Raw genomic sequence first — 10,506 nt, forward strand, 5'->3', positions numbered from 1 at the left:
CACACACCACAGGCTTGTAGGATCAGCAGGTTAGGAGCAAGAGGAGAAACGTCTGAAGGGAGGAGGATATAAGTAATAAGAGAACACTAGTGATAAGTGACTGTTACCCGCCTTTCTCCATTGCGCCATGCAGGCCTGGGCTACCGTAGGAGAAGATTGAATCAACACCATCTGGCTTCCCTCCACCCTCTCATTCATAAACATATTTGGCTTATTGGTCGGTAACTGACCCAACGACTCATCCATTCATGAGTCACATGTCTGGGAAAGGAAAGGACAGGTGCACCTGTTTAGTGTCTCCTACAGCTGTGTGCCAAATGGCACCCTATTCCCTATATAGAGCACTACTTTTGACCAAGGGCCATGTAGCAAATAGGGTGTCTTTTGAGATGCATGCAGTGTGACTAGGTTCCCCCCTCACTCACATTCATTAATTTGGTCAGATTATGATCTCATATGTTATGGTAAAGCAGGAAGTACCTGCTCAATCCTTCCTGGATCCCTGAGTAATCTATTGCCTTTATGCCTGTGAAAGGAAATTATATTTGTGACACTGGGGGAGCACTGTTTTTGTTTCCTGTTATGGTGTTGGTTGGGCGAGTGAGGGGTGGGGCACATTATCCTATGGTGTTGAAGTGAGGGGAGGGACAATTCCAGGATGTGACATCACTCAGCCATGCGTTCATGCTATGTATGTCAGTTTCATGTGTACATGTATGTATTAAAGAGATCAGTCGAGTACATTGATTAAAATGACCAGGTGTAAATGTGCCAAGTATGTAATAGTCATCCTTTTTACATTTTTGATGTTTCTTGATTTTTGAATGACACATTTACAGGCTACAGCACTATAGGCTACTTACAATAAGTCTCAGGCCTCTCGCACTGTTCATTTGTAAATGGGTCAAATTTGGGATTGCTTTGTTATTTGAAACTCCGTTGCTTGTTCCATTTGTTGTAGAATTTGTCCATGGAAAGTGGGTTGAGCTGCTGTAATCCCTTACCTGTTCTTACCCAATATGGGGATATTTTCATCTATCAAAACACTCCTTCCTATTCACCACCATTTTATTTGCTGCTGAAGAGAAGTAGATAAATACTAATTGTATCGTATATGAAAAATGGTAACTATTGCTATGTTTCGTTATAGGCATTATGGCATAGTGACGCTAATGTAAGAGCCATCAGAAGGTAAAGTGGCTTTCAACTGCAAGCGGATTTCAGTGCCCTGGTCTAATGCCTGGGGTAAAAAGGGGAAAGGATTGTTCTTTTTCAGTCTCAGCTGTAGAATGTTACATAGTTTTTATGCCAAGTATGAGCTATTTTCTTCTACTTTCTCTCGTTCTACTGTATATTAATATATTTACCTCCCTCACTCTTCCTCTTCTGAAATAACAGCTATATTTTTAAATAAAAAGGGAAAGCTGGTCATCTTTACCAGGAGCAGTGTTGTGGCTTATTTCACATTCTATGTTGTCTGTCACTATAGGAGCTTTTTCAGTGGGAAAATACTTGATTCAGTTCACGTTTTATTTACCAAATTTAAGACGATTTACACGCATAAGGAGCCTGAGGCGACTTGTTAGACACTGGTATTCACACAAAGCAGTGTTAGAGATGCTCCTCTCCAAAAATTCCACACAGTTAAGCATAGAGAGACAGCCAATCTGTTTTTTTTCCCCAAGTTAATGTCACGTGTACATGTACAATGAAATTTCTTGCAAGCTCTAAAACCCAACAATGCAGTAATCAATAACCTAATACTAAAAATAACAGTGCATTTGGAAAATATTCAGTATCCTTGACTTTTCACACATTTTGTTACGTTATAGCCTTATTTTAAAATGGATTAAATAGCTTTTTTCCCCCTCAATCTATATACAATACCCTATATACAATACCCCATAATGACCAAGCAAAAACAGGTTTTTAGATTTTTTTTGCCAGCTACAAACTTGGCACACCTGTATTTTGGGAGTTTCTCCCATTCTTCTCCGAAGATCCTCTCAAGCTCTCAGATTGGATGGGGAGCGTCGCTGCACAGCTATTTTCAGGTCTCCAAAGGTTTTCGATCGCGTTCAAGTACAGGCTCTTGCTGGGTCACTCAAGGACATTGAGACTTGTCACAAAACCACTCCACCACTGTCTTGGCTGTGTGCTTAGGGTTGTTGTCCTGTTGGAAGGTGAACCTTCACCTGTGCTCTGGAGCAGGTTTTCTTCAAGGATCTCTCTGTACTTTGCGCCGTTCATCTTTCCCTCGATCCTGACTAGTCTCCCAGTCCTTGCCGCTGAAAAATAACCCCACAGCAGGATGCTGCCACCACCATGCTTCACCGTAGGGATGGTGCTAGATTTCCTCCAGATGTGACGTTTGGCATTCAGACCAAAGAGTTCAATCTTGGTTTCCCATCGTCAGAGTCCTTTATATTATTTTTGGCAAACTCCAAAGGCTGTCATGCCTTTTACTGAGGAGTGGCTTCCATCTGGCCACTACCATAAAGGTCTGATTGGTGGAGTGCTGCAGAGATGGTTGTCCTTCTGGAAGGTTCTCCCATCTCCACAGAGGAACTCTGGAGCTCTGTCAGAGTGACCATCGGCTTCTTGGTCACATCCCTGACCAAGGCCCTTCTCCCCCGATTGCTCAGTTTGGCCGGGCGGCCAGCTCTAGGAAGAGTTGGTGGTTCAAAACTTGTTAACATTTAAGAATGATGGAGGCCAGTGTGTTCTTGAGGACCTGCAATGCTGCAGAAATGTTTTGGTACCTCTCTCCAGATCTGTGCCTCGACACAGTCCTGTCTCGGAGCGCTATGGACAATTCCTTCGACTTCATGGCTTGGTTTTTGTTCTGACATGCACTGTCAACTGTGGGACCTTATATAGACAGACAGGTGTGTGCCTTTCCAAATCATGTCCAATCAATTGCATTTACCACTGGTGGACTCCAATCAAGTTGTAGAAACATCTCAAGGATGATCAATAGAAACAGGATGCACCTGAGCTCAATTTCGAGTCTCATCGCAAAGGGTCTTTCTAAAAACCTGTTTTTACTTTGTCATTATGGGGTATTGTGTGTAGATTGCTTAGATTTTTTAAAATCCTTTCAGAATAAGGCTGTAATGTAACAAAATGTGGAAAAAGAGAAGGGGCCTGAATACTTTCCAAATGCACTGTAAGGTAGAAAAAGAACATAAGAAAAAATAACAAGAGAAAGTAAGCATACTATATACAGGGTCAGTCAGTTCCAGTACCATATTTACAATGTGCAGGAATACTGGAGTGATAGAGGTAGATACAGTATGTATAGGTGTAAGGTGACTAGGCATCGGAATATATGATAAATAGAGTAGCAGTGGCGTGTATGTGAGTGCGTTTGTGTAGAGTCCGTATAAATGTGCAGTTGAAGTTGGAAGTTTACATACACCTTAGCCAAATACATTTAAATATAGTTTTTCACAATTCCTGACATTTAATCAGAGTAAAAATTCCCTGTCTTTGTTCAGTTAGGATCACCAATTTATTTTAACAATGTGAAATGTCAGAATAATAGTAGAGAGAATTATTTATTTCAGCTTTTATTTCTTTCATCACATTCCCAGTGGGTCAGAAGTTTACATACACTCTTAGTATTTGGTAGCATTGCCTTTAATTGTTTAACTTGGGTCAAACGTTTCAGGTAGCCTTCCACAATAAGTTGGGTGGAATTTGGCCCGTTCCTCCTGACAGAGCTGGTGTAACTGAGTCAGGTTTGTAGGCCTCCTTGCTCGCACACGTATTTTCAGTTCTGCCCACAAGTTTTCTATAGGGTTGAGGTCAGGGCTTTGTGATGGCCACTCCAATACCTTGACTTTGTTGTCCTTAAGCCATTTTGCCACAACTTTGGAAGTATGCTTGAGGTCATTGTCCATTGGAAGACCCATTTGCGATCAAGCTTTAACTTCCTGACTGATGTCTTGAGATGTTGCTTCAATATATCCACATAATTTTCCTCCCTCATGATGCCATCTATTTTGTGAAGTGCACCAGTCCCTCCTGCAGCAAAGCACCCCCACAACATGATGCTGCCACCCCCCTGCTTCACGGTTGGGATGGTGTTCTTTCGGCTTGCAAGCCTCACCCTTTTTTCTCCTAACATAATGATGGTCATTATGGCTAAACAGTTATTTTTTTGTTGCATCAGACCAGAGGACATTTCTCCAAAATGTACAATCTTTGTCCCCATGTGCAGTTGCAAACCGTAGTCTGGCTTTTTTTATGGCAGTTTTGGAGCAGTGGCTTCTTCCTTGTTGACCGGCCTTTCAGGTTATGACGATATAGGATTAATTTGACTGTGGATATAGATACTTTTGTACCTGTTTCCTCCAGCATCTTCACAAGGTCCTTTGCTGTTGTTCTGGGATTGATTTGCACCTTTCGCACCAGAGTATGTTCATCTCTAGGAGACAGAACGCGTCTCCTTCCTGAGCGGTATGACGGCTGCGTGGTACCATGGTATTTATACCTGCCACATTGTTTTGTATTGTTTGTACAGATGAACGTGGTACCTTCAGGTGTTTGGAAATTGCTGCCAAGGATGAACCAGAGGTCTACAGAGGTCTGAGATCTTGGCTGATTTATTTTGATTTTCCCATGATGTCAAGCAAAGAGGCACTGAGTTTGAAGGTAGGTCTTGAAATACATCCACAGGTACACCTCCAATTGACTCAAATGATGTCAATTAGCCTATCAGAAGCTTCTAAAGCCATGACATAATTTTCTGGAAATTTCCAAGCTGTTTAAAGGCACAGTCAACTTAGTGTATGTAAACTTCTGACCCACTGGAATTGTGATACAGTGAATTATAAGTGAAATAATCTGTCCTTAAACAATTGTTGGAAAAATTACTTGTGTCATGCACAAAGTAGATGTCCTAACCGACTTGCCAAAACTATAGTTTGTTAACAAGAAATTTGTGGAGTGGTTGAAAAACGAGTTTTAATGACTCCAACCTCAGTGTATGTAAACTTCCGACTTCAACTGTTTAGGCATATTATGTGTGTTTGAGAAAATTATGAAGTGAGTGTTTGTGTATTTGTAGCAGCTGCTCTTCCTGGAGTCCAGCAAAATTAAGGCATATATACATATTCAAAACAGATTTCACAACACACCAAGTGTGTGCCCTCTGGCCCCTACTCCACTACCACATATCAACAACACAAAATCCATGTGTACGTGTGTGTGTATACTGCGTTTTATCGTGTGTGTATGCATGTGTCTGTTCCTGTGTTTGTGTTGCTTCACAGTCCCCGCTGTAACATAAGGTGTATTTTTATCTGTTATTTAAATAATTTTACTGCTTCCATGAGTTACTTGATGTGGAATAAAGTTACATCTAGTCATAGCTCTATGTAGTACTGTACGCCTCCCGTAGTCTGTTCTGGGCTTGGGGACTGTGAAGTGACGTCTTGTAGGGTATGCATGGGTGTTTTGGCTGTGTGCCAGTAGTTAAAACAGACAGCTCGGTGCATTCAACATATCAATCAATGCCTCTCACAAGTACAAGTACTGTAGTGATGAAGTCAATCTCTCCTCTACTTTGCACCAGGAGAGATTGACATGCATACATGATGTACTGGGTTGTCAGCACCACCCTCTATAGCCTACCCTCACCACCTGGGGTCGGCCCGTCAGGAAGTCAAGGATCCAGTTGCAGAGGGAGGTGTTCAGTCCCAGGGTCCTAAGCTTAGTGGCGAGTTTGGAGAATACAACGGTGTTGAACTCTGAGCTGTAGTCAATGAAAAGCATTCTCACATAGATATTCCTCTTGACTAGATGGGTGAGGGCAGTGTGGAGCACAGTTGAGATTGCGTTGTCAATGGATCTGTGTGCAAACTGGAGTGGGTCTGGGATGATGGAGTTGATGTGTGCCATAACCAGCCTCTCAAAGCACTTCATGATTACAGATGTGAGTGCTACAGGGCAGTAGTCATTGTGGCATGACGCCTTAGAGTTATTGGGTAAAGGAATGATGGTGGTCATTTTAAAACGTGGGGATTACAGACTGGGACAAGGAGAGGTTGAAAATGACCGTGAATATGTCTGCTAGATGTTTTGCACATACTCTGAGAAGGCCCCCTGGAATACCGTCAGGCCCTGCGGGTGATGACCTGATTAAAGACCTTACTCATGTTGGCCTAGGAGAGCGAGATCATCCAGTCCTCTGGGTCGGTGACGGCCCTCACACCCGGCATGATGTTGATATTGTCAGAGCGTGCATAAAATGCATTAAGTTCGTCTGGTAGAGAGATATCGTTGAGAAGATCACGACTGGGTATTCCTTTGTAATCCATAATAGACTGCAGCCCCTGCTGCATGCGGCGGGCGTCGGAGCCTGCGTAATATGATTCCACCTTTAATCCTATATTGTTCTTTGGCTCGTTAGATGGCACTGTTTTCTTACCAAATCAACCTCATACTGTACAATGCACTTCATACCAATACAGCTATTCTAGCTTGTCTATGCTTACAGGATGTCATTATTAATGATCTGTATAGTTGTTAGTTTAAAGAATAAGTCTAATGTATTGTGTTGGCTTTGTCAGACAGATACAGTAGGGTACAGATCATTAATTCCAGAGAATTGTCAAGCTTACTTTTCCTTGCTGACAATGAAAAATACGAGGCACCGACACAGTCCGATTGGGATTGGGTTCATAAGCATTGTACTTTCTATATTTAGCAACTCTGATTTAGGGCTACATGTCATCCATTAGGCTGAATGGAGGGCACAGAATAAGTGTGACAAAAGGCCTACATGAAGCCTGTTGCATAAATCACAAGTTTCTGCTTTTGGATCATAGCAATGGACTGGATTATATAACATTCATTTTTCATATAAGTAAGTATTAACTAGAAGACTATTGCTGAATTCAAGTGCATAGGCTACTGTTAGATTTGGATGCAGTCTGCTGCTTGAAATTACTGAACGTTTATTAAGAAGTGATCTCATTCCCTGTGTGATCCCATGGCGTGATTGAACCCATGAGTTGTTCAAGTGTGGCAACGCCAATCAGCCCAGCCCCAGTCACACAATGGCTGCTTTGTGGCAGTGGAGTGCCCAGTCCAGAACGATTCTGCTGAGAGAGTATGGCATAATATGAGTGTACTTATTAGAAAGAGGAGGAAGCAGGAGTTTATACAGAGAGAGTATGGCATAATTACAATGGAGTTCAAGACTGAAGCTGCATGGGTCTTGGTGACAATGACAACATGATTGTGTTAATAAATACAGTATCAAACCAAATTAAACATATTTCCTCCACAACATAAGAAGTGAATACAGGTGTATTTCTTTGAATGAAAGGCATAAACTCAGGGAAGCTGAATGTCTATAGGATTGAATGCACACAAACTAGAAGAGTTAGATAGGCTACTGATGATGAGACTCACCTACCTTATTTGCTCTATAGGGAATTAAAATCTTGCTGCATCCCTGTCTGTGTTGTTTTCACCTCCTTGCCGGTCCAAATAAAATATTGAAATATTGATTATGTTTTTGACAGAGGCGCACGTCAACAGAAAGACGAATCAATCTCAGAACAGTATTCAGTTGGTAAGAGACAGACATTCAGTCAATACTAGGAATAGGTTGTCTACCATCTAAACTACCATCCATCCCTTTTTCAGGACCATGTCTTTCAAAGATAATTCGTAAAAATCCAAATAACTTCACAGATCTTCATTGTAAAGGGTTTAAACACTGTTTCCCATGCTTGTTCAATGAACCATAAACAATTAATGAACATGCACCTGTGGAACGGTCGTTAAGACACGAACAGCTTACAGACGGTAGGCAATTAAGGTCACAGTTATGAAAACTTAGGACACTAAAGAGGCCTTTCTACTGACTCTGAAAAACACCAAAAGAAAGATGCCCAGGGTCCCTGCTCATCTGTGTGAACGTGCCTTAGGCATGCTGCAAGGAGACATGAGGACTGCAGATGTGGCCAGGGCAATAAATTGCAATAAACGTACTGTGAGACGCCTAAGACAGCACTACAGGGAGACAGGAGGGACAGCTGATCATCCTCGTAGTGGCAGACCACGTGTAACAACACCTGCACAGGATTGGTACATCCTGCGGGACAGGTACAGAATGGCAACAACAACTGCCTGAGTTACATTAGGAACGCACGATCCCTCCATCAGTGCTCAGACTGTCCGCAATAGGCTGAGAGAGGCTGGACTGAGGGCTTGTAGGCCTGTTGTAAGGCAGGTCCTCACCAGACATCACCGGGAACAACGTCGCCTACGGGCACAAACCCACCATCGCTGGACCAGACAGGACAGGCAAAAAGTGCTCTTCACTGACGAGTCGCGGTTTTGTCTCACCAGGGGTGATGGTCGGATTCGCGTTTATCGTTGAAGGAATGAGCATTACACCGAGGCCTGTACTCTGGAGCGGGATCGATTTGGTGGTGGAGGGTCCGTCATGGTCTGGGGCGGTGTGTCACAGCATCATCGGACTGAGCTTGTTGTCATTGCAGGCAATCTCAATGCTGTGTGTTACAGGGAAGACATCCTCCTCCCTCATGTGGTACCCTTCCTGCAGGCTCATCCTGACATGACCCTCCAGCATGACAATGCCACCAGCCATACTGCTCGTTCTGTGTGTGATTTCCTGCGAGACAGGAATGTCAGTGTTCTGCCATGGCCAGCGAAGAGCCCGGATCTCAATCCCATTGAGCACATGTGGGACCTGTTGGATCGAAGGGTGAGGGCTAGGGCCATTCCCCCCAGAAATGTCTGGGAACTTGCAGGTGCCTTGGTGGAAGAGTGGGGTAACATCTCACAGCAAGAACTGGCAAATCTGGTGCAGTCCATGAGGTGGAGATGCACTGCAGTACTTAATGCAGCTGATGGCCACACCAGATACTGACTGTTACTTTTGATTTTGACCCCCCCCCCTTTATTCAGGGACACATTATTCCATTTCTGTTAGTCACATGTCTGTGGAACTTGTTCAGTTCATGTCTCAGTTGTTGAATCTTGTTATGATCATACAAATATTTACACATGTTAAGTTTGCTGAAAATAAACGCAGTTGACAGTGAGAGGACGTTTCTTTTTTTGCTGAGTTCATATGTTATCCCAGCAGAAAAGAGAAATTGGCAAAATAACATTTAGATTCAGAGAAACAAAGAAATGTAATAATTTCTCTGAGCAAAACAGAAACCTTTCAATATATAAATTCAAACAATACTTTACAACCATTTAAATATAAATTGGAAGGTTGTGCAGGACTATGGTAGATGAAGGAACTAATCTATCTGTTTAGACTGTTAGAATATTTATCTGGTCAATATGTCAGTGTAATATGTCTGTTTGTAACAGTGTGTTATATGTGAAAATGTAATTGATTGTATTATAAATTGTATTTTTATGTTTAAGGACTCTTGGAAGATTAGTCCAAATGAGGACTAAAAGAGATCACAATAAAATCAAAATCAAAGCAGATAAAGCATCTGAGTGAGTGAAACAGCACCCCTCTGTCTTTGTACATGTAGACCATGTATCTGATGCTGTCTGGACCAAAAGAGTATGGCCTGTCGTGCTATTCCTGGCCAGACACCATCAGGTACATGGGTTACATCTCGCTCACTCAGATGCTTTCTCCGGTGAGTGTTTTGTGCAAGATTTGTGACCTGTTGCCACAAGAAAAGGGCAGCCAGGGAAGAACAAACATCCTTGTAAATACAACCCATATTTATGTTTTTTAATTTTCCCTTTTGTAATTTTTTTTAATTTTCCCTTTTGTACATTTGAAATGTGTTTATTCTTTTGGAACTTTTATGAGTGTAATATTTGCTGTCAATTTTTGTCATTGTTTATTTTACTTTTGTTTATTATCTATTTCACTTGCTTTGGCAATGTAAACATATGTTTCCCATGCCAATAAAGCCCTTAAATTGACATTGAAATTGAAATGAGTTTTAGCAGAGAGAAAGAGGTGACGCAAGAGGGCTCACTTTTGCCATAATCTGTCCAGAATAAGCCCAATACGTTTCTATGGGCATAATATGCAGACCTACGCTTGTTGCCTGCCTTCCAGCCTTTGGGATGACTCCCATTGTTAGGGCGGAGACATAACCATCTCGTCATTATATACAGATCTCTGGTTTCAGCCTCTTGCGAATGGGTAAGGAAAGTTGGCGGGTGCTGTCGTGGCAATTTCCTGTATTACCAAATGATGAGAGAGCAAACCACACACCAGTCAGAGTTATACTTAAACTTCACCTTTAATAATCATTAAGCTTTTGCAATAGCATTTGACTTTCAACATTTCAGTATCACTAATGAAATAGTTGAGTGGCCAACATAATGGCAACTGAGATCTTTTATAGCAAAGATCCACCCCCTAGTCTACATGACAAACCACAGATAATAGGAACTGCTTCACAAAGAAAGACTTTTACTTGAGAGAGGAGTATCCCATAGCTAGACAGCATTCACTATAAATTATCGTTCAGT

This window comes from Salvelinus namaycush, chromosome 35 (genome assembly GCF_016432855.1).
Source record: "Salvelinus namaycush isolate Seneca chromosome 35, SaNama_1.0, whole genome shotgun sequence".
NCBI classification, from domain to species: Eukaryota; Metazoa; Chordata; class Actinopteri; order Salmoniformes; family Salmonidae; genus Salvelinus; species Salvelinus namaycush.